The 25,999-nt window shown below is 48.9% G+C and overlaps 2 long non-coding RNA genes across 3 annotated transcripts in view; one reads left to right on the top strand and one right to left on the bottom strand.

Moving 5' to 3' along the window:
- LOC130368046 (uncharacterized) overlaps nt 1–22,654 on the top strand; it is a 46,992-nt gene extending 24,338 nt beyond the window's left edge. The window contains exons 3-4 of one of the 2 annotated variants that reach the window (XR_008892274.1): nt 21,234–21,410; nt 22,559–22,654. This is a non-coding gene — a long non-coding RNA (uncharacterized LOC130368046). Of the gene's footprint in view, nt 1–21,230; nt 21,411–22,558 lie in introns of both variants that reach the window. The other variant, XR_008892276.1, reaches the window with a different exon arrangement.
- Nucleotides 107–25,641, bottom strand: LOC130368047 (uncharacterized). The gene is made up of 2 exons (XR_008892277.1): nt 25,542–25,641; nt 107–304 (listed from the first exon to the last, which is right to left on the bottom strand). It is a non-coding gene; the product is annotated as an uncharacterized LOC130368047 (long non-coding RNA).
- Between the last annotated feature and the right edge of the window lie 358 nt (nt 25,642–25,999).

The following is a 25,999-nucleotide window of genomic DNA, read 5'->3' as shown; positions in this document are numbered from 1 at the left end:
ACTAGTGCAGAGCTTTCTTACTATTTCCTGTCTTAGCCGATGACACCAGGAAACGACATGGAGGTGCTCACGAGCAGGGTCAATTGTTCCGGCACTCTTTGCTTACTTGATGGTGGATATTGCAGCACCAGAAGTGTTAGGCAGCAGCACCTGTAGGTGGACTTGGTGTGTCCTTATACAGTGGTCCCTCAAGTTACAATATTAATTTGTTCCAGGACGACCATTGTATGTTGAAACCATCGTATGTTGAAACCAGAACTCTATGGAAACCTGGTAATTGGTTCTGAAGCCACCAAAATGTCATCTAAAAATAGGAAAAAAAGTGAGAATTAAACAAAAATAAGTAGATAACAAAAATAGAGATAAAGCAAATTCTTACACGTAAAAGTAAAGATCTGCTGGGAGCTGTAACTCTTTTTATTATAAAAATGCAAAACAAATCTGATACAAAACATTAAACAAAAACAAGCTTAACCAGCTATAACAAACATAACATAAATAAAATTGCAAAAACAAATTCTGCCTAACCGGCCAGCCCAAATTTACTAAAATACACTTTTACTTTTCCCCCATACCAAAATAACACACACAAACACGCATTCAAAAAAAACATTCAAAAAAAAAAAAGAGCCCAACTTGGCTTATAAAAATAAAAAATAAAAAAATATATATATATATGTATATATATAAACATAAAATTCAGCACAACTTGGCTATAAAAACAAACCAAATGAAAAGGAACATAAAAGTAGCACAACTTGGGTATAACATAAAAATTACCCTTACCACGGGGGGGAAGAAAAGAAAAAAAAAAAAATAAATTTAATATATAAATAAATTGCTCAGCACAACTTGCGCAAAAAACTACGCTCTGCCTCCCAGCCAGAGATCCACCGGTGAAAGAAGGGCAAGGAAAAGCAGCACGAAGACGCGGCCGGAGAGAGGGCCCAAAGAGCCCAGTCCCACGCACTGCCCCCGCACAGCCGCAAGGCCCGCAAAGCACGCCCAGCACGGCAAGGAGCCGAGGACGGCCAGAGAGGATCCGCGCGCAACCCAGAAACCGGCGAGCGCCGGACCCAAAAAGAGCAAGCCAGAACTGAAGAAAAGGACAACACCGCCGAAAAGCGAAACCGCGACGCCAGAGGCGAGGAGAGCAGAGACACCGGAGGGGAGCAGCTCCCCGAAGGAGGGGAAAAAAAAAAAATAAAAAATACACAAACATGTGTACATGCATATACACAATCAAACACACACACATATATATATATATATACACATATACACATGCACATATATATACATATATATATATATATATATATATATACACACACATATATATACATACACATGACACCGCTTTTTTTTCCCTTTTTACTGGCCCGACTGCCACTATACACTATATAATATAAAACAATATAAATACAAAACACAATATATACAAAACGCAATATATACAAAATCACAGAAAATGTACAAAAATATAGTAAATACACTACAAAAAACAGAAAAACACCTACACTAAAACTGTCACCTCACCCACACCACCCCTACTGTACATGGGTCAGAGTCCATACCGACCATACAGTTCTGAAAGTCCAGTCCTTAACTGACCCATGTCAGGTCCCCAAAACACCACAAAACCACCACCCACAAATACACCCTCCCCACCTAACACTCCTCCCAACCAACTTATATACAAACTTATACACTCTTAACCACAACCCCTTTTAGGCCCAAGTTTGGTTGCCTGTAAGCCCTTCATACCATGTCTACTAAAAACAAAACAAAAAGCTAATGTGCACATGCATCAGCCCACCACCAGGGAGAAGGATGGCAGACCTGATACATAAATCATTTTATACTCTTTCCCTAACTCCCCCTACAATTCTCCCTAATTCTATCCCTACAATAAATCTGACCCTGCCCTCACCCTATCTCTACCCCTATAACACTGCCCCTAACCAAAAATAAAAGGTACTCTACCCAAAAGGTTTAGTACCTAGGGCACATGAAATGAGAAACCTCTCCACAGGAGAGATGCCCTACTGGTACCAAGACTGCCATACTCCAAAGACCTGATCTTCCCGAGGTCACCGGTGATGTTCCTACAGACCTCCACCTCGGAGAGGATTTTCTGTTGGGTCGACACTAAGCACCGTGCGTTCCACGTGTAGTACCTAACCACTAAACTGACTAAAAATAAAGTGCCCCGATCTCGGCCACCCAGGTTCCTGAATGCCCCATAAGCCCACTCCGGATAGGCAAGGCCGGCAAGTTGACTCCAGCCGATGGAAGCGCCCACCCTGTTATAGACCCCTATGTTAAAGGGACAATGAAGCAGAAAGTGGTCCATGCTTTCCAGCGTGTCCCCGCACTCTTCTCGGGGACATCCCCGGTCATCAGAGTTCCTGTACTTCAGGTTGTCCTTTACACATAGCTTCCCCTGAAAGCAGCGCCAGGCCAAGTCCCAAAACTTCTGGGGGATCCTTTTCATGTTTAAAAGATACAACCCCACCCTCAGATCCCGACCTGGGCAGTCCCTGAGCGCCAGAGGCCTCTGGAAGTGGGTCAACAGAACCCGTCTGTCAAGGAACTGCCTTGACTGGGTCCTGATCTCCCACACTCCCAGACCCCACCGACGTATCGCCTTCAGAGTCGGGGTAGCGTAAGCCGGAAGATATCCATGGGGCGTACGGAGGTCCTTCACTTGCCCTCCTGTCTCCCATTCCTGGAAGAAAGGCCGAAACCACTCCCTGCAGGAGAGTACCCACGGAGGAGCCCTCTCTGACCAGAGGTTCGAGATGTTAGCTTTCAAGAAGGTGTTCGTTAAGAACACCACAGGGTTTACCATAGATAAACCCCCTAGTCTCCTCGTGCGGTACGTAACCTCCCTCTTGACTAGGTTCAACCTGTTCCCCCATAACAGTTGGAAAAACAGGCTGTAGACCCTAGTGTAGTAAGCCTCTGGTAAGATACATACACTGCCCAGATAGATAAACAAGGGGAGCAGGTACGATTTGATCAGGTGTACCCTTTCCCTGAGGGTCATAGACCAACCCTTCCACTGGTTCACCCTCTGAGTGGCATCCTGGAGCTTACCGTCCCAGTTTTTGGTGGGATAATCATCCTGGCCGAATGTGATGCCCAGAATTTTTGCTGACTCTTGGAGCCCTGGAAGGGTGTCAGGGAGATCAAACGTGGGATCTCCCCCTCCCAGCCAGAGACTTTCACACTTATCCCGGTTGATCTTGGACCCGGATGCCTCCGAGTAGCGGTCCACCTCTGACATCACCACATCGACCTCCTCCCGTGAGGAGACGAAAATAGTGACATCATCAGCGTACGCCACTACTCTCTGGGCGACATCCGGCTCCGCCAGAGTCATCCCGACTCCCGCCAACGGCCCACAATCTACCCTCCGGACGAAGGGATCGATTGCGAACACGTATAACAGCGGGCTCAAAGGACAACCCTGACGGACTCCGGACCCCACCTCAAAAGAGCGGCCAGACCAACCGTTCACCAGCGGGAAACTCTCTGCCCCTGCATATAAGGTGACAAGCCAATTCACAAAAGTACTCGGTAAGCCATATCTCAGGAGGACGGACCAGAGGTACTCGTGGTTCACCCGATCAAATGCTTTGGCCTGATCCAAGGACAGCATGTACCCCTTCCAGAGACCCGCACTACTCCGCTCCACTGCCTCCCTGACACTGAGGACAGCACTTAAGGTGCTTCGGCCTGGAACAGAGCAGTGCTGGGCCCCCGAAAGGAGCCGGGGTGCAAATTTCACCAACCGATTAAACAGTATCTTGGCCAGAAGCTTCCTGTCCGTATTGAGAAGAGCTATGGGCCTCCAATGCTCAATCCGGCTAGGATCTTTACCCTTTGACAGAATAATCAGGGCTGACCTCCTCATTGACTTTGGTAGAGTGCCCGAGGAGAGACACTCATTGAATATCTCAGTCAAGAGGGGAGCTAAAGACTCCTTAAAGGTCCTGTACCACTCGGATGTTAAGCCATCCGGACCTGGCGACTTCTTGGGGGCGAGCCCCTCGATCGCCAGTCTCACTTCCTCTTCCCTGATTTCTTCTGCCAAAACATCAAGAGAGGGGTCTACCCCTGGCTCAGGAATAGTTTCAGCCAGGAAAGCCGACATCCCGTCTCGATCTAGATCCTTCCTTCCCAAGAGGTGCGAGTAGAAGGATCTGACGACCTCCAGGATCCCTGATCTGGACCGATTCAGAGATCCCGTACTATCAATCAGTCCTGAGACCACTTTACTATTCACTGACATCTTACAGTTCTTGTAAGGGTCGGGCGAGCGGTACCTCCCGTAATCCCTCTCAAAAACCAAAGATGCGTGCCTATCGTACTGACACCCCATCAGCAAGGATTTCACTCTGGAGATATCCTCCCGGCTACCTCCAGTCGAGACAAGGAGCTCGAGTTTCCTCCTCAGACCCTGATACAGGCGGTACCTATTCAGGGACCTGAGGCTCGAGAGCTGGCGGAAGAACCCCGCAACCCGCTTCTTGAATATCTCCCACCACTCTGACTTACTACTACAAAAGTCCAGTAAAGGTACCTGACTCTGAAGAAAATCCTCAAAGGACTGTCTTATCTCCGCTTCCTCCAGGAGGGACGAATTCAGCTTCCAATAACCTTTACCCATCCGGGGGGTCTCTGAAACATTCAAGGAAAACAAAATCATACAGTGATCGGAGAATTCCACCTCAACCACGGACACTGCGGAAGAGACGGCTTCCTCCTTTAAATAAAACCTGTCTATCCTAGACCTGCAGCTACCTCGATGATAGGTGAAACCCACGTGGCCGGAGGGGCTCCAGATGTGGGCGTCCTCTAGGCGAGCTTCCCTAACTATATTATTGAGGGCCACGCTATCGTAAGCCAGCGGACCATTGGAACCTCTCCTATCTTGGGACCTTGTGACATTATTGAAGTCCCCTCCAAAAATCACTTGCCGGCTAGTAAAAAGGAAGGGCTTAATCCTCATAAAGAGATCTTTGCGGCCCCACTTGGTTTGTGGGGCGTAGATGTTAATGAGCCGGAGCTCTTGCCCCTTCATGAGGACATCTAAGATCAGGCACCTCCCCATTTCTAACTCAATAACCCGTCGGCATTCAACCGGAGTGGTAAAAAGGACCGCCACCCCACTATACGGCTCAGCCGCAAGAGACCAGTGGGAGGGCCCGCGCCTCCACTCTCTTCTGGCTTTTACCAGGGAGGCTAGATCTGACAACCTGGTCTCTTGCAGATACAAAATGTCGGCTTCAACACGAGAAGCCGAGAAAATCAAAGGCTGCGAATCTAGCCGTATCAGACTTTATGCTGGCACAGTTAATGGATGCCAGCGTCAATGGGGTGAGTGCCGCCATCATGGGTGATTAAGTTAGATGGCCTCACCTTTATTTCTTCTTCCCCTTCTTCTTCGTGCCCTCATCCCCAGAAGAAGAAGAAAGGGCAGGACCGCTTTTACCCCTTTTTTTGGACTCACTCTGGTCCATATGGTCCCCGTCTCCGTCCGACCCCGGTCTAGCCTTGCCCTCCGAGGAAGGTGCCTCAACAGGACAGGGCCCAGTTCCCCCCAGAGGCTCTCTCTCCCTAGGCACCTCGCCCTCACCTTCCCCCTCCAAGGAGGGGGAGGAGATGTTATCAAGGACGAGGTACCGGTTTGACAGGTCAACCAGAGGGGGGGCAGTCAGGCTTCCGCTTTGGACCCGGCCCGCAGTACGAGGGAGAGAGGGCTTGGACCTCTTCTTTCTCCCTTTCCTTTTGCCCTTGTCTTTCTTTTTGGCCTTCTCTACACTCTCCTCATCCACACTTTCATAGTGGGAGGAATCGGAAGAGTCGGCCATATTGCCTTCCTCTTCGCCCAGTCTCCTGACCTCCTCATCCAGCACGTCCTCCTCCAGGGCTTCAGTCATTTCAGGGCCAGCTTCAGGAGCAGGGGCCGGAGCTATCCCCGTCACTTGGGCACTCTCCTGCTCCCTACTCCTCCTCCGATTTTCCTCCCGCCTTAGTTTGGCGGGGCCCTTCCTCCTCACTAGCCCTGGTGCGCCCCCATCCCTGCTCGTACCCTCTCCAGCCGAGGCAACTTCACAGCTCTCCCCAGCCGGAGCGGCCGCCGCACGGGCGAAGGCGCTAGGACAACGGCTGAAAGGGTGCCCGAGGACACCACACAGATGGCAGCGGATCTGCCTACAGGATGCGGCCAGATGACCCACCCCACCACACAAAGCACAGACCTGTACAGTACAGGCTGCGCTAAAATGGGTGGGGCTACCGCACCTGTGACAGACCTTAGGCTGCCCCTGGTAGAAGACCTGGATCCTGTCACGTCCAAGGAAGGCGGCTGACGGAATGTGGGCAACCGTACTCCCTGAACGCCTGAGTTTGACGGAAAACGTCCAGGCCCCGGACCAGATCCCGTGCTCATCAATGTTTTTCTTGGGCATGTCCGTCACATCCCCATACCGACCGAGCCAGGTCATGATGTCGTAACAAGAAAGTGACTTGTTACGGGTCAAAACGGTCACCTTCTTGACCGAGTTCTGACGGGAAATTGCCTTTACGGCAAAATCCCGCCAGCCGGGCTCGTTCTTCGCCACCTCGTAGTTTGACCAGAAGAGTTCGAGACCCTCTGGCCGAACGAAACTGACGTCAAACTCGGACGTACCGTAGGGGTGGATCAGGGCAAAGATGTCACTCGCCCTGAATTCCATCTGGAGGAGGAGCTCAACCACTTTAGCGCGAGGTGGGCACGCATCCTCACCCCTCCAAATCAGACGGACCACATTCCTGCGGTTATTGTCCTGCCCGGTTGTCGGGAGGGACCAGACCACCTCCCCATTCTGCTCTCGGAAAGCCCCCAAACCGTGCCTCTCTATCCAGAAAGACAGGTCGACCTCACCCCTTCCCTCTACCTGGATCGACCTGTCTCCCCTACGCAGAGCCTCCAGGAGGCGCTGTTGCAAGTAACCCCCGGGGACGGACGGAGACGGGGACCCCCCTGGACCCCCGGCAGCGACATTAGCATAGCTCCTAGGAGCAGTCACTGCCGGGGGGGCAGCCGGGCCAGACCCAGACCCAGAACCACCATTCACACAACCACTCACATCATCCTTTTTTCCATCCATACCACTACTCCCACCAACATTCACTCCACTGACACTCCTCTCATCCACAACACTACTACACTCAGCATTCTCACTCATACCCTGCCTAACTGATTCTGGGCTGGCTGGGAATTGTAGTACTGCTGGCTTAACTACATTCTTTTTGTCCGGCTTGGCTGCTGCTGCTGCTGATGATGGTTCCTCCTGACTGGGCAATGATCCAGGCACCGGGACACTCCCCCCCCTCACAGGGGAGTTCCCCGCAGTGCCCGCAGAACAAACTGTACTCGGGGGACCGCCCCCCGAGCACACGGACTCAACGCTCTCTGGCGCCCGGACACTCCCCCCCCTCACAGGGGAGTGCCCTGCGGCGCCAGTAGTGCCCACAGTACTCGGGGAACCGCCCCCCGAGCACACGGCAGCGTAACTCTCCTCTGGCACTTGGACACGCCCCCTGCCACCCTGGGGCAGTCCTGCAGTGCCAGAGCTGCCCGGCATGAGCCCATCCTGCCCTTCCCTACCGACAGGATGGGTGGGCTTCACAACTATTGCGCCCTTAGCCTTTCCTGACGCCTTACTGTACTCCCCGTGCTGGCCCCGCTCCACCTCAGGAACGGGGTCTGGCAGTTTGGGGGAGCCCGCAGCCTGAACCAGCTTTGCAGCTGGCCCAGACTGCTGGAAGGGGACAAATACATATTGTACCGTCTCCTTTGTCTTCCTTTTCTTGGACCTCTGCTTGACCACCACATCTTCACACTCCTCGTCCACAAAGGTGAAATTCTGGAGGTGGGCTGGGGACTCCTGCATCACAATTGCCCTCAGCAGACCCCCAGCCTCACCCTCCACGTCATCCTCCTCACTCTCGCTTGGCGGAAGTGCCACCTGTCCAGCCTCAATGTAGCTGTCCTGGGTCTGGGTGTCACCTGGAGTAGCTACAACTCCCACACTTTCCTCCATCTTCTCCTGTTCACCACCATCCTCACTATCTTCGCCGCCACTACTCTCCCCATCATCCACCTCCACCTTACCTGGGGATTTCGTGGCGGCAAACCGATTGCTGTTGATCAGCTTCTCCTTGAAGAGACCGCTCCCCTCCAGTATCTCCGCTCTCCTCGCCTCCAGCCTCACAATCTCGCCTTTCAGCGATGTTATCCTCTTCTTCAGTTCTGGCTTGCTCCTTCTGGATCCGGTACTCATCAGACTCTGGGTCGCACGCAGATCCTCTCTGGCCATCCTCAGCTCCTTGCCGCGCTGCTCGTACTCCGCAAACCTTGCGGCCATGCGGGAGCAGTACGTGGAACTGGACTCGCCGGGCCCACTCTCCAACCACATCTCCACACTGCTTTTCCTTGCCTTTCTTCCACCAGTGGATCTCTGGCTGGCATCTGTAGCCTGGGTAGCAGAGCCTGCATTGCTGCAGACTCTGCCTGATCTTCTCCCGGCCGGAACAATGGCTGTCGAAGTTTTCACTCCACTTCCCGCCAGCCTGGAACGGGGAGTGGAGCCACGAGGCTCCATTGCAGGAGCTTCTTCCCCAGGAATCTGCCACAAACCTGGGGAAGGCTTGTTGGAAAACTCTGCTTGGCTCTGCTCTGCTGGAAGTCTCAGGAGACACACCCGCACACACCCTGCTGGGAGCTGCAACTCTTTTTATTATAAAAATGCAAAACAAATCAGATACAAAACATTAAACAAAAACAAGCTTAACCAGCTATAACAAACATAACATAAATAAAATTGCAAAAACAAATTCTGCCTAACCGGCCAGCCCAAGTTTACTAAAATACACTTTTACTTTTTTCACATACCAAAAAACTAAATATCACACTCAAACACGCATTCCAAAAAGAACATAAAAATAGCCCAACTTGGCTTATAAAAATATATAAAACATAAAATAAGCACGACTTGGCTATAAAACAAAAGAAAAGGAACATAAAGGTAGCACAACTTGGCTGTAACTCAAAAATGACCCTTACCCAGGGGGAAAAAAAAAAAAAAAAAGTAAAAAAAAATATTTCACACAACTTGCTAATAAATAACACTCTGCCTCACAGCCAGAGATCCACCGGTGAAAGAAGGGCAGGGAAAAGCAGCGCGGAGACGCGGCCGGAGAGAGGGCCCAAAGAGCCCAGCCCCACGCACCGCCCCCGCACGGCCGCAAGGCCCGCGAAGCACGCCCAGCACGGCAAGGAGCCGAGGACGGCCAGAGAGGATCCGCGCGCGGCCCAGAAACCGGCGAGAGCCGGACCCAAAAAGAGCAAGCCACAACCGAAGAAAAGGACAACACCGCCGAAAAGCGAGACCGCGAAGCCGGAAGCGAGGAGAACAGAGACACCGGAGGGGAGCAGCCCCCCCAAGGAGGAAAAAATAAAATATAAAATTTTATACACAAACATGTATACATGCATATACGCAAGCATACACATACATACATACATATATATATATATACATACACATGTATATACACATAAACGCACACATATACATACACATAAACACATATGACACTACTTAACTACTGGCCCGACTGCACTATACACTATATAATATAAAACAATATAAATACAAAACCCAATATATACAAAACACAATACAAAACTTACTGAAAATACACAAAAATATACTACAGAAAACAACGGAAAACACCTACACTAAAACTGTCCCCTCACCCACACCACCCCTCCTGTACATGGGTCAGAGTCCATACCGTCCATACAGTTCACAAAGTTCAGTCCTTAACTGACCCATGTCAGGACCCCAAAACACCACAAAACCACCACCCACAAATACGCCCTCCCCACCTAACACTCCTCCCAACCAACTTATATACAAACTTATACATTCTGAACCACCACCCCCTTTAGGCCCATGTTTGGTTGCCTGTAAGCCCTTCATACCATGTAAATTGAAAACAAAACAAAAAGCTAATGTGCACATGCATCAGCCCACCACCAGGGAGAAGGATGGCAGACCTGATACATAAATCATTTTATACTCTTTCCCTAACTCCCCCTACAATTCTCCCTAATTCTATCCCTACAATAAATCTGACCCTACCCTCACCCTATCTCTACCCCTATAACACTGCCCCTAACCAAAAATAAAAGGTACTCTACCCAAAAGGTTTAGTACCTAGGGCACATGAAATGAGAAACCTCTCCACAGGAGAGAAGCCCTACTGGTACCAAGACTGCCATACTCCAAAGACCTGATCTTCCCGAGGTCACCAGTGATGTTCCTACAGACCTCCACCTCAGAGAGGATTTTCTGTTGGGTCGACACTAAGCACCGTGCATTCCACGTGTAGTACCTAACCACTAAACTGACTAAAAATAAAGTGCCCCGATCTCGGCCACCCAGGTTCCTGAATGCCCCATAAGCCCACTCCGGATAGGCAAGGCCGGCAAGTTGACTCCAGCCGATGGAAGCGCCCACCCTGTTATAGACCCCTATGTTAAAGGGACAATGAAGCAGAAAGTGGTCCATGCTTTCCAGCGTGTCCCCGCACTCTTCTCGGGGACATCCCCGGTCATCAGAGTTCCTGTACTTCAGGTTGTCCCTTACACATAGCTTCCCCTGAAAGCAGCGCCAGGCCAAGTCCCAAAACTTCTGGGGGATCCTTTTCATGTTTAAAAGATACAACCCCTCCCTCAGATCCCGACCTGGGCAGTCCCTGAGCGCCAGAGGCTTCTGGAAGTGGGTCAACAGAACCCGTTTGTCAAGGAACTGCCTTGACTGGGTCCTGATCTCCCACACTCCCAGACCCCACCGACGTATCGCCTTCAGAGTCGGGGTAGCGTAAGCCGGAAGATATCCATGTGGTGTACGGAGGTCCTTCACTTGCCCTCCTGTCTCCCATTCCTGGAAGAAAGGCCGAAACCACTCCTTGCAGGAGAGTACCCACGGAGGAGCCCTCTCTTTCCAGAGGTTTGCAGTGTTGGCTTTCAAGAAGGTGTTCGTTAAGAACACCACGGGGTTTACCATAGATAAACCCCCTAGTCTCCTCGTGCGGTACGTAACCTCCCTCTTGACTAGGTTCAACCTGTTCCCCCATAACAGTTGGAAAAACAGGCTGTAGACCCTAGTGTAGTAATCCTCTGGTAAGATACATACACTGCCCAGATAGATAAACAAGGGGAGCAGGTACGATTTGATCAGGTGTACCCTTTCCCTGAGGGTCATAGACCAACCCTTCCACTGGTTCACCCTCTGAGTGGCATCCTGGAGCTTACCATCCCAGTTTTTGGTGGGATAATCATCCTGGCCGAATGTGATGCCCAGAATTTTTGCTGACTCTTGGAGCCCTGGAAGGGTGTCAGGGAGATCAAACGTGGGATCTCCCCCTCCCAGCCAGAGACTTTCACACTTATCCCGGTTGATCTTGGACCCGGATGCCTCCGAGTAGCGGTCCACCTCTGACATCACCACATCGACCTCCTCCCGTGAGGAGACGAAAATAGTGACATCATCAGCGTACGCCACCACTCTCTGGGCGACATCCGGCTCCGCCAGAGTCATCCCGACTCCCGCCAACGGCCCACAATCTACCCTCCGGACGAAGGGATCGATTGCGAACACGTATAACAGCGGGCTCAAAGGACAACCCTGACGGACTCCGGACCCCACCTCAAAAGAGCGGCCAGACCAACCGTTCACCAGCGGGAAACTCTCTGCCCCTGCATATAAGGTGACAAGCCAATTCACAAAAGTACTCGGTAAGCCATATCTCAGGAGGACGGACCAGAGGTACTCGTGGTTCACCCGATCAAATGCTTTGGCCTGATCCAAGGACAGCATGTACCCCTTCCAGAGACCCGCACTACTCCGCTCCACTGCCTCCCTGACACTGAGGACAGCACTTAAGGTGCTTCGGCCCGGAACAGAGCAGTGCTGGGCCCCCGAAAGGAGCCGGGGTGCAAACTTCACCAACCGATTAAACAGTATCTTGGCCAGAAGCTTCCTGTCCGTATTGAGAAGAGCTATGGGCCTCCAATGCTCAATCCGGCTAGGATCTTTACCCTTTGACAGAAGAATCAGGGCTGACCTCCTCATTGACTTTGGTAGAGTGCCCGAGGAGAGACACTCATTGAATACCTCAGTCAAGAGGGGAGCTAAAGACTCCTTAAAGGTCCTGTACCACTCGGATGTTAAGCCATCCGGGCCTGGCGACTTCTTGGGGGCGAGCCCCTCGATCGCCAGTCTCACTTCCTCTTCCCTGATTTCTTCTGCCAAAACATCAAGAGAGGGGTCTACCCCTGGCTCAGGAATAGTTTCAGCCAGGAAAGCCGACATCCCGTCTCGATTTAGATCCTTCCTTCCCAAGAGGTGCGAGTAGAAGGATCTGACGACCTCCAGGATCCCTGATCTGGACCGATTCAGAGATCCCGTACTATCAATCAGTCCTGAGACCACTTTACTACTCACTGACATCTTACAGTTCTTGTAAGGGTCGGGCGAGCGGTATCTCCCGTAATCCCTCTCAAAAACCAAAGATGCGTGCCTATCGTACTGACACCCCATCAGCAAGGATTTCACTCTGGAGATATCCTCCCGGCTACCTCCAGTCGAGACAAGGAGCTCGAGTTTCCTCCTCAGGCCCCGATACAGGCGGTACCTATTCAGGGACCTGAGGCTCGAGAGCTGGCGGAAGAACCCCGCAACCCGCTTCTTGAATATCTCCCACCACTCTGACTTACTACTACAAAAGTCCAGTAAAGGTACCTGACTCTGAAGAAAGTCCTCAAAGGACTGTCTTATCTCTGCTTCCTCCAGGAGGGACGAATTCAGCTTCCAATAACCTTTACCCATCCGGGGGGTCTCTGAAACATTCAAGGAAAACAAAATCATACAGTGATCGGAGAATTCCACCTCAACCACGGACACTGCGGAAGAGACGGCTTCCTCCTTTAAATAAAACCTGTCTATCCTAGACCTGCAGCTACCTCGATGATAGGTGAAACCCACGTGGCCTGAGGGGCTCCGGATGTGGGCGTCCTCTAGGCGAGCTTCCCTAACTATATTATTGAGGGCCACGCTATCGTAAGCCAGCGGACCATTGGAACCTCTCCTATCTTGGGACCTCGTGACATTATTGAAGTCCCCTCCAAAAATCACTTGCCGGCTAGTAAAAAGGAAGGGCTTAATCCTCATAAAGAGATCTTTGCGGCCCCACTTGGTTTGTGGGGCGTAGATGTTAATGAGCCGGAGCTCTTGCCCCTTCATGAGGACATCTAAGATCAGGCACCTCCCCATTTCTAACTCAATAACCCGTCGGCATTCAACCGGAGCGGTAAAAAGGACCGCCACCCCACTATACGGCTCAGCCGCAAGAGACCAGTGGGAGGGACCGCACCTCCACTCTCTTCTGGCTTTTACCAGGGAGGCTGAATCTGACAACCTGGTCTCTTGCAGATACAAAATGTCGGCTTCAACACGGCCGAGAAAATCAAAGGCTGCGAATCTAGCCGTATCAGACTTTATGCTGGCACAGTTAATGGATGCCAGCGTCAATGGGGTGAGTGCCGCCATCATGGGTGATTAAGTTAGACGGCCTCACCTTTATTTCTTCTTCCCCTTCTTCTTCGTGCCCTCATCCCCAGAAGAAGAAGAAAGGGCAGGACCGCTTTTACCCCTTTTTTTGGACTCGCTCTGGTCCATATGGTCCCCGTCTCCGTCCGACCCCGGTCTAGCCCTGCCCTCTGAGGAAGGTGCCTCAACAGGACAGGGCCCAGTTCCCCCCAGAGGCTCTCTCTCCCTAGGCACCTCGCCCTCACCCTCCCCCTCCAAGGAGGGGGAGGAGATGTTATCAAGGACGAGGTACCGGTTTGACAGGTCAACCAGAGGGGGGGCAGTCAGGCTTCCGCTTTGGACCCGGCTCGCAGTACGAGGGAGAGAGGGCTTGGACCTCTTCTTTCTCCCTTTCCTTTTGCCCTTGTCTTTCTTTTTGGCCTTCTCTACACTCTCCTCATCCACACTTTCATAGTGGGAGGAATCGGAAGAGTCGGCCATATTGCCTTCCTCTTCGCCCAGTCTCCTGACCTCCTCATCCAGCACGTCCTCCTCCAGGGCTTCAGTCATTTCAGGGCCAGCTACAGGAGCAGGGGCCGGAGCTACCCCCGTCACTTGGGCACTCTCCTGCTCCCTACTCCTCCTCCGATTTTCCTCCCGCCTTAGTTTGGCGGGGCCCTTCTTCCTCACTAGCCCTGGTGCGCCCCCATCCCTGCTCGTACCCTCTCCAGCCGAGGCAACTTCACAGCTCTCCCCAGCCGGAGCGGCCGCCGCACGGGCGAAGGCGCTAGGACAACGGCTGAAAGGGTGCCCGAGGACACCACACAGATGGCAGCGGATCTGCCTACAGGATGCGGCCAGATGACCCACCCCACCACACAAAGCACAGACCTGTACAGTACAGGCTGCGCTAAAATGGGTGGGGCTACCGCACCTGTGACAGACCTTAGGCTGCCCCTGGTAGAAGACCTGGATCCTGTCACGTCCAAGGAAGGCGGCTGACGGAATGTGGGCAACCGTACTCCCTGAACGCCTGAGTTTGACGGAAAACGTCCAGGCCCCGGACCAGATCCCGTGCTCATCAATGTTTTTCTTGGGCATGTCCGTCACATCCCCATACCGACCGAGCCAGGTCATGATGTCGTAACAAGAAAGTGACTCGTTACGGGTCAAAACGGTCACCTTCTTGACCGAGTTCTGACGGGAAATTGCCTTTACGGCAAAATCCCGCCAGCCGGGCTCGTTCTTTGCCACCTCGTAGTTTGACCAGAAGAGTTCGAGACCCTCTGGCCGAACGAAACTGACGTCAAACTCGGACGTACCGTAGGGGTGGATCAGGGCAAAGATGTCACTCGCCCTGAATTCCATCTGGAGGAGGAGCTCAACCACTTTAGCGCGAGGTGGGCACGCATCCTCACCCCTCCAAATCAGACGGACCACATTCCTGCGGTTATTGTCCTGCCCGGTTGTCGGGAGGGACCAGACCACCTCCCCATTCTGCTCTCGGAAAGCCCCCAAACCGTGCCTCTCTATCCAGAAAGACAGGTCGACCTCACCCCTTCCCTCTACCTGGATCGACCTGTCTCCCCTACGCAGAGCCTCCAGGAGGCGCTGTTGCAAGTAACCCCCGGGGACGGACGGAGACGGGGACCCCCCTGGACCCCCGGCAGCGACATTAGCATAGCTCCTAGGAGCAGTCACCGCCGGGGGGGCAGCCGGGGCATACCCAGACCCAGAACCACCATTCACACCACCACTCACATCATCCTTTTTTCCATCCATACCACTACTCCCACCAACATTCACTCCACTGACACTCCTCTCATCCACAACACTACTACACTCAGCATTCTCACTCATACCCTGCCTAACTGATTCTGGGCTGGCTGGGAATTGTAGTACTGCTGGCTTAACTACATTCTTTTTGTCCGGCTTGGCTGCTGCTGATGATGGTTCCTCCTGACTGGGCAATGATCCAGGCACCGGGACACTCCCCCCCCTCACAGGGGAGTTCCCCGCAGTGCCCGCAGAACAAACTGTACTCGGGGGACCGCCCCCCGAGCACACGGACTCAACGCTCTCTGGCGCCCGGACACTCCCCCCCCTCACAGGGGAGTGCCCCGCAGCGCCAGTAGTGCCCACAGTACTCGGGGAACCGCCCCCCGAGCACACGGCAGCGTAACTTGTCTCTGGCACTTGGACACGCCCCCTGCCACCCTGGGGCGGTCCTGCAGTGCCAGAGCTGCCCGGCATGAGCCCATCCTGCCCTTCCCTACCGACAGGATGGGTGGGCTTCACAACTATTGCGCCCTTAGCCTTTCCTGACGCCTTACTGTACTCCCCGTGCTGGCCCCGCTCCACCACAGGAACGGGGTCTGGCAGTTTGGGGGAGCCCGCAGCCTGAACCAGCTTTGCAGCTGGCCCAGACTGCTGGAAGGGGACAAATACATATTGTACCGTCTCCTTTGTCTTCCTTTTCTTGGACCTCTGCTTGACCACCACATCTTCACACTCCTCGTCCCCAAAGGTGAAATTCTGGAGGTGGGCTGGGGACTCCTGCATCACAATTGCCCTCAGCAGACCCCCAGCCTCACCCTCCACGTCATCCTCCTCACTCTCGCTTGGCGGAAGTGCCACCTGTCCAGCCTCAATGTAGCTGTCCTGGGTCTGGGTGTCACCTGGAGTAGCTACAACTCCCACACTTTCCTCCATCTTCTCCTCTTCACCACCATCCTCACTATCTTCGCCGCCACTACTCTCCCCATCATCCACCTCCACCTTACCTGGGGATTTCGTGGCGGCAAACCGATTGCTGTTGATCAGCTTCTCCTTGAAGAGACCGCTCCCCTCCAGTATCTCCGCTCTCCTCGCCTCCAGCTTCACAATCTCGCCCTTCAGCGATGTTATCCTCTTCTTCAGTTCTGGCTTGCTCTTTCTGGATCCTGTACTCATCAGACTCTGGGTCGCACGCAGATCCTCTCTGGCCATCCTCAGCTCCTTGCCGCGCTGCTCGTACTCCGCAAACCTTGCGGCCATGCGGGAGCAGTACGTGGAACTGGACTCGCCGGGCCCACTCTCCGACCACATCTCCACACTGCTTTTCCGTGCCTTTCTTCCACCAGTGGATCTCTGGCTGGCACCCGTAGCCTGGGTAGCAGAGCCTGCATTGCTGCAGACTCTGCCCGATCTTCTCCCGGCCGGAACAATAGCTGTCGAAGTTTTCACTCCACTTCCCGCCAGCCTGGAACGGGGAGTGGAGCCACGAGGCTCCATTGCAGGAGCTTCTTCCCCAGGAATCTGCCACAAACCTGGGGAAGGCTTGTTGGAAATCTCTGCTTGCTTCTGCTCTGCTGGAAGTCTCAGGAGACACACCCGCACACACCCTGCTGGGAGCTGCAATCAATGTCTATGCCAGTGTTTCCCAAAGAGGGTGCCTCCAGCTGGTGCAAAACTACAACTCCCAGCATGCCCGGGCAGCCGAAGGCTGTCCGGGCATGCCTGGAGTTGTAGTTTTGCAACAGCTGGAGGCACCCTCTTTGGGAAACACTGGTCTATGTAGAGGACAGAAGCTTCTTCAGGGTCCTGTACAGAACACGCAATGTCCTAAAAAAAAAAGTTAAATGGAGCCGCCCTCACCTGATGCCCAAAGGAGCAGCTAACCCTGGCACAGGTAAAGAGTACAGAACATGTAATACCTCCCTGTACTGTAGGGGGCGCTACCAGACACCAGTCAGTGCATGCACTTCAGTAATACAGGGGTTTTACCAGTGAAATGTCCATTCTGATTGGTCGGTTCTTCCAGCCATTGACACGTTTCGCAGATTCCATAGCATTGTATGTTGAGTCTGGTTTCAAGTTACAATGGTCCAGAAAAGACCATTGTATGGTGAAACTATTGTATGTTGAGGCCATTGTAAGTTGAGGGATCACTGTATTTGATTCTGTGCCTTTTGTATATGTGAAAGGTTGAACTCGGAGCTCTGAGATGGTGTGGCTTGCCCACTGGCAAATTGTGTTTCTATACACTGGTATAATAGATAAACCATTTAAAATGTTATTGTTTAAAATGTGTTAATATTTTCTGTTCCTGCATTCTGTTTTGGAACCTTTGTCCACAAGGCCTGTTACCCACCAACCCTGGAAATGCCCCCTGTACAATGGTAATAGGGGCACTGCTCCTGTTGGCCATTTTAATTTAGTGTTCATTCTTACAGTTCATATTAGTTACCTTGGAAGCTTTATCTACGTTATAGGGGTATTTTGGAGCTGGAGCATTGTTCTGCAATGTTCACTGGGTAGGGTAAAGATATATGCCCAGATTTGTCACCATTTCATGGCAGGAGCATTAGCTTCCATGTATCCAGTAAACATTGGTTACCTCAGATAGGCTAAAGGGGTTCTCCACCATAAGGTGATTTTAGTACTTACCTGGCAGACAGTAATGGACATGCTTAGGGAGGATCTGCACTTGTCTTGGAGTTAAATGGTTATGTTGTGAGATTACCATAATACTGTGGATAGCTTTTTGTGAACTGGTATTTCCTTTTTGAGTTCTCTTTTTTGACTACAAATCCCAGAATTCCATTTTCCTCTCTCCCACCCATCAGCCACCCCACCCATTGAAACATAAATGAGCTGCATCCATTCAAAAGACCTGTGGTTTTCAATCAGGGTGCCTACAGATGTTGCATTCGTTGCAGATTGATCCCTCCACCCATTGAAAAAGACAGGCTCCCTGTCATCAGCTGACTAGTGATGTCAGGTTTAGGCTGCATTGCAACCTGGGAAATATCTGAGACAACAGTCATTTTGTATGCTGTTAAAAATAAATAATGGGGTGAAAATCACAGAAGAATTGTGAGAAAACCGTCAGGTACAGACACTATATTATGAACTACACTAACTTTACAGCCCCTGTAGCATATAGAATAAAAAATTTAAAAAATTCCTGGAATACCCCTTTAACCTAGATGTGGTCTAGTCAGTGCCGGGGAAGATATCCAGCAGCTTTGCAAAGACCTAAGGAGACTGAGCCCAGGGAAGACAAATGCCCCATAGGTCTGCAACATGTCAACAGTTGCTAGAACTGGTCAGGCCAGGAAGTCTCCTGTGAAATCTTTGTCTGAGGCCTAATCCTAGACGGCAAAATGGACTACACTGGGCACAAAACCAATAGTGGGGTAGGAATCACAAGCCTGTTGTATTTAATAGACAATCTGTTGAGCTCTGCTAAAAACGTGTATACCCATATCCTGATGAGCAATGTGTATACCCATGTCCTGATGAGCAATGTGTATTCCCATGTACTGATGAGCAAAGTGTATACCCATGTAATGAGGAGCAAAGTGTATACCCATGTAATGAGGAGCAACGTGTATACCCATGTAATGAGGAGCAACGTGTATACCCATGTCCTGATTAGCAATGTGTATACCCATGTACTGATGAGCAATGTGTATACCCATGTACTGATGAGCAATGTGTATACCCATGTAATGAGGAGCAAAGTGTATACCCATGTAATGCGGAGCAACGTGTATACCATTGTCCTGATGAGCAATGTGTATACCCATGTACTGATGAGCAATGTGTATACCCATGTACTGATGAGCAATGTGTATACCCATGTACTGATGAGAAATGTGTATACCCATGTACTGATGAGCAATGTGTGTACCCATGTCCTGATGAGCAATGTGTGTACCCATGTCCTGATGAGCAATGTGTATACCCATGTACTGATGAGCAATGTGTATACCCATGTCCTTATGAGCAATGTGTATACCCATGTACTGATGAGCAATGTGTATACCCATGTACTGATGAGCAATGTGTGTACTCATGTACTGATGAGCAATGTGTATACCCATGTACTGATGAGCAATGTGAATACCCATGTACTGATGAGCAATGTGTATACCCATGTACTGATGAGCAATGTGAATACCCATGTACTGATGAGCAATGTGTATACCCATGTCCTTATGAGCAATGTGTATACCCATGTACTGATGAGCAATGTGTGTACCCATGTACTGATGAGCAATGTGTGTACTCATGTACTGATGAGCAATGTGTATACCCATGTACTGATGAGCAATGTGTATACCCATGTACTGATGAGCAATGTGTATACCCATGTACTGATGAGCAATGTGTGTACCCATGTACTGATGAGCAATGTGTATACCCATGTACTGATGAGCAATGTGTATACCCATGTCCTGATGAGCAATGTGTATACCCATGTCCTGATGAGCAATGTGTATACCCATGTACTGATGAGCAAAGTGTATACCCATGTAATGAGGAGCAAAGTGTATACCCATGTAATGCGGAGCAACGTGTATACCATTGTCCTGATGAGCAATGTGTATACCCATGTACTGATGAGCAATGTGTATACCCATGTACTGATGAGCAATGTGTATACCCATGTACTGATGAGAAATGTGTATACCCATGTACTGATGAGCAATGTGTGTACCCATGTCCTGATGAGCAATGTGTGTACCCATGTCCTGATGAGCAATGTGTATACCCATGTACTGATGAGCAATGTGTATACCCATGTACTGATGAGCAATGTGTATACCCATGTACTGATGAGCAATGTGTATACCCATGTACTGATGAGCAATGTGTGTACTCATGTACTGATGAGCAATGTGTATACCCATGTACTGATGAGCAATGTGAATACCCATGTACTGATGAGCAATGTGTATACCCATGTCCTTATGAGCAATGTGTATACCCATGTACTGATGAGCAATGTGTATACCCATGTACTGATGAGCAATGTGTGTACTCATGTACTGATGAGCAATGTGTATACCCATGTACTGATGAGCAATGTGTATACCCATGTACTGATGAGCAATGTGTATACCCATGTACTGATGAGCAATGTGTATACCCATGTCCTGATGAGCAATGTGAATACCCATGTCCTGATAAGCAATGTGTATACCCATGTACTGATGAGCAATGTGTATACCCATGTACTGATGAGCAATGTGAATATGATGAGTATACTCCCTGAGGAAGCCAAACGGCGAAACGACGTTGGGGTACTGGTGTTGTGTAGGTAGGTACACTGTCTATGTCTCCCAGCCTGTGCTTTGTGAGTGGGGAAGCCTCATGGTAATGCTGATATTCTGTGCTCTAATTGCACACCATTACTTGCCTTTCCCCTTTCTCCTGACCACTCGCTGGAGGCTATGTATGCAGTGACCTCCTAATTTAGGTTAGCTTTGTTTTTTGGTGCAATCTTTTACATGACTGTTATGTGTAACTTATAATTATTGTTATACTGGTGGCCCTACTTTGTAGTTAAGAATAACTATGTCATGTGTTGCATTTTTGCATTTATACTAACCAACAATATACTACCTGCCTTACCAACTCCTTTTTTGTCTGGCTATACTGTCCATGTACTGATGAGCAAAAGCAAGAATGGTGTGTGGTACAGGAGTTCTTCAAGGAACTGTTACTTGTTTATTATGGGACTGACCACCATGGTGGTGTCATGTATTGTATTACTTCACCTCTACAGCTCTTACATGTTTGCAGCAGAGATCCAAGACTAGACAGTCAACAATGAGCACAATAGTGGACTGCAGCAGAACCAAAGAGAGAGAGCGACTGAATCCTAAGGAGGAATGAAGCCAAAGCAGCTGGTGAAGAGAGTAAGAGACAGAGAGAGACTGGAGGCACCTAGAGGGGTCATGAACAAGAGATAAAGCCATAAAGGTGAGAGAACGGTGTATAAGGGAGACAATGGCTGTATTGTGTCTGGATCTTACTAGCCCCGAGCGAGTTTAGCACTGCACTAATTCCCTGGGCTGGTCAAAGGCCAAAGAGTGCTAGGACTGACAGAGAAATAGTATGCTGGGAGGAAACATGTAGACATATCTATAAGGGGCCTTACTAGTAGGACACGGTAAATTAAACCAGTCAGTAACTCTTCTCTTGCGAGGGAAAGAGGTGCCAGTACAAGTGCTGACAGGTGACAAGTGCAGATCCTACAAGTAACACCTAGACAGGGCAAGACATGGTATGGGGTAGTCAACCATAGACCCATAGCGGAGGGGATGGGACCAAACAGGTCTTTGTGCCCTCTTCCATGGACCCCACAGCAGCGACGTTGGTATTTATACCATTGACTGTAATCACATTATGTCACCACAATCTGACTGCTGGATGGGCACAGCTTGCTGTATATTTATCTGACTACTGCATCAATGACAAAAAATATTGCAAAAACCCACAGTTGTTGCCATGGCAATGTGTCTGACAAAGTCTGTCCTACAGCTATATATATAAATGAATATATATCTTTAAAGCCAAATAAGGTGTCTTTACCTTCTAATTCTGTTAATCATAGACAAACAGACTCATACGATACATGCTTTCCCCTTGACCGATGGTCTTCCAAGCCCCATAGTATTAGAGTGACATTGGACCCCTATAAAGTCATCAGAGTCCACCAATGAAAATCTCATGTCTATATAGCTAGGTTTACATGCTGTGGCCAAATTATTTATTTTCTCTGGCTCATTCTTCTATTTCTCTCTTGGGGTTACCATCATAAATCGCTTCTCCCTCTGTATCTCTACCTTCCCATGATTTTCTATTTCCTATCTCAGTGGAATCTGTTGCTTACAGCCGCATCCTGATATTCTAATCAGTGAAATTTTTTTATCGGTGTGGATCTGCTATGAGCTCGTACAATGTACTTTCTGTCATTTATGTGATGTATCTGGATATTTTTCCAGCTTGGAACATAACTGCACAGTAATATCTGCAGTTATGTTCCAAACACCCCCACAATTTTTTTTTTCATTCCTAATGATATTTTGACCACTGATTCAAGGTTATTAACTCTCCAAACCATAAAGGGCAGAATAATGAAGAGGACACAGACGTCATGGACAAGATATGAACTGGATATACGGATGCGGCACATGAACGATTAGATAAATTAGATACAAAAAATATACTAAGACTAGTGCATCATCGTCATGTTCCAATAACACTTGCACAATAGTGTAATAGTAACTGCTAATCCAGAGAACTCTCCGCCACCATAAAGCAATGGTTAATTTATCAGGTAGGAGATAGAGTTTGACTTCATAAAGCTGTGTAAAGTCTACAACCTAAAATGTTCTTTTAAAAACATTAATGAATATTTGGAGGAAAACATGAAATTGCACCTTAAAGGGGCCTTATATTTAGATTAAAAAGGGGGAATCAGGGTGGAATGATAAAGGTAAAAAAAAAAAAAAAATGTTCTCGCCCTCAGCCGATCTCCCACTGGCTCTGTTCTGACACTGCCAGTTCCTGCTGCCAAGCGCTTCCTCATCTCTTCTTGACACATAGGAAATGCCCACTCCACTCTATGCCAATTACTGGTCATAAATGTGACCCACCTTAGCCAGTGATTGGTTGAGTGGACATGAGGGGCTGTCTGAGCCCTGAGCTCACCCACAGCTTCTATGCCTGCCTACTTGACAATCTGCCCTAAGCGACAGATCCCCAATTGGACGGCAGTCGCTATACTGAATTAGTGCAAGGTGTAGCGATGTCAAAGCAATAGTATACAAATACAGTACAAAAGTCAGGAATGAGATCAGGATGCAAGTGTTAATGACAGGCTGAACAGCAAACAGGACAAACAGAAGAAGCAAAAACTTAATGTTTTACCACTTTTGGATGAAGGGCGCACAAGTACGCCCTGGCGTCATGGTACTTAAGGACTTAGGATGTACCTGGGTCCTGATCAGCTGAGTGGACGTCGGAAGTGCCCTTACCTACCCTCTCGCCGTTTGATTGATGCTCTGAGGCTCTGGCCAGGCTCTGCAGGCTAGCGCAGCAGAGCACCGATAACATTTTCCATTATTTAAATAAAATAATGTGAATAAAAAAATAAACATAATCATATGTGGTACTGCCATGTGCATACATGTCCGAGCTATTAAAATATAAGGTTAGGTAAACCGCGCAGTCAATGGCGTACACGTAAAAAAAAAAAAAACATAGTCCAAAACTGCACATTTTTTGGTCACTTCATATTCCATAAAACATTAATAAAAAGCGATCAAAAAGTCCCATCGAAATAAAAATGGTACCAATAAAAAACTACAGATCACGGTGCAAAAAATGAGCCCTCATATAGCCCAGTAGTTATAGGGGTCAGAAGATGACAATTTTAAGCATACTAATTTTGGTGCATGTAGTTATAATTTAATAAAATAAAATAAAATCTACATAAATTGGGTATCCTTGTAACCCTATCGACCTACAGAATAAAGATAAGGTGGCCTTTTTACCAAAAATTACACTACATAGAAATATAAGCCCCCAAAATTTACAAAATGGCGTTTTTTTTTTTTTATTTCAACCAACAAATATTCTTTCCTTGTTGTGCTGTAGATTTTATTATGAAATGATTGATGTCATTACAAAGTGCAATTGGTGATGCAAAAAACAAGCCCTCATGTGGGGCAAAATGGAAAGAGTTAGGATTTTTGAAGGGGAGGAGGAAAAAACAAAAGTGCAAAAATGAAAATTGGCATGGTCCTTAACCCCTTAACGACGCAGGACGTATATTTACGTCCTGCGCCGGCTCCCGCGATATGAAGCGGGATCGCGCCGTGATCCTGCATCATATCGCTTTGGTCCCGGCGCTCATCAACGGCCAGGACCCGCGGCTAATACCACACATCGCCGATTGCGGCGTTCCGAACAGCTGATCGGACACCGGGAGGGCCCTTACCTGCCTCCTCGGTGTCCGATCGACGAATGACTGCTCCGTGCCTGAGATCCAGGCAGGAGCAGTCAAGCGCCGATAATGCTGATCACAGGCGTGTTAATACACACCAGTGATCAGCATAGGAGATCAGTGTGTGCAGTGTTATAGGTCCCTATGCGACCTATAACACTGCAAAAAAAATGTAAAAAAAAAGTGTTAATAAAGGTCATTTAACCCCTTCCCTAATAAAAGTTTGAATCACCCCCCTTTTCCCATTAAAAAATAAAACAGTGTAAAAAAAAAAAGAATAAACATATGTGGTATCGCCGCATGCGTAAATGTCCGAACTATAAAAATATATCATTAATTAAACCGCACGGTCAATGGCGTACGCGCAAAAAAATTCCAAAGTCCAAAAAAGCGTATTTTGGTCACTTTTTATACCATTAAAAAAAATGAATAAAAAGTGATCAAAAAGTCCGATCAAAACAAAAATCATACAGATAAAAACTTCAGATCACGGCGCAAAAAATGAGTCCTCATACCGCCCTGTACGTGGAAAAATAAAAAAGTTATAGGGGTCAGAAGATGACATTTTTAAACGTATAAATTTTCCTGCATGTAGTTATGATTTTTTCCAGAAGTACGACAAAATCAAACCTATATAAGTAGGGGATCATTTTAACCGTATGGACCTACAGAATAATGATAAGGTGTCATTTTTACCGAAATATGCACTGCGTAGAAACGGAAGCCCCCAAAAGTTACAAATTGGCGGGTTTTTTTTCTCGATTTTGTCGTACACTGATTTTTTTTTCCTTTTCGCCGTGCATTTTTGGGTAAAATGACTAATGTCACTGCAAAGTAGAATTGGCGACGCAAAAAATAAGCCATAATATGGATTTTTAGGTGGAAAATTGAAAGGGTTATGATTTTTAAAAGATAAGGAGGAAAAAACGAAAGTGCAAAAACAGAAAAACCCTGAGTCCTTAAGGGGTTAAGAAAATAAGCAATGTCAACTAGGGGGGTTGGTAACAGTGATAGTAGCGCAGTACAGAAACAAAAACCAAAAAAAGTAGTCAGGTAAACCAGGAGATACAATCACAAAGAGTATGACAATCAAAACCTACCTACAAGGGTCTGATTTCCCTATGCTCACCCCCTCTCACATCTTGTTCCTGCTCAGGCCCAGGGGTCCTCGGAGTGCGCTCATCCCATGAGGTATGTTTCTTATTTATGCCTGTTTTCTATCCCTCTTCCTCCCCCTCTCCTGCTGTTATTCTACTGCGACTCCTTCTCTCTCTTCCTATTCTTTCCTTTTCCTACCCATATAATTTCTTAGGAGACTCGTAACAGTCCTCCCCACATTCGTATAATATTGAGCAGTTAATTGTATGCCGTACCCACTGACCCTATCTGATGTTACAAATTTTCATGATGGTTCTTTTGTTTCATTGTCTACATGCATCATCTTCCGTTGTAATATGTTGACTGTGCATTTTTCATGGGAGGGCATCTGCCCACTTGGATTTACATATGTTACCTCCTGAAAATAAATACCTACTTTGAAAAAAAAAATCCCAAAGAG

The sequence above is a fragment of the Hyla sarda genome, chromosome 4 (assembly GCF_029499605.1).
Source record: "Hyla sarda isolate aHylSar1 chromosome 4, aHylSar1.hap1, whole genome shotgun sequence".
NCBI classification, from domain to species: Eukaryota; Metazoa; Chordata; class Amphibia; order Anura; family Hylidae; genus Hyla; species Hyla sarda.
This window is presented reverse-complemented; position numbering and strand designations above follow the sequence as displayed.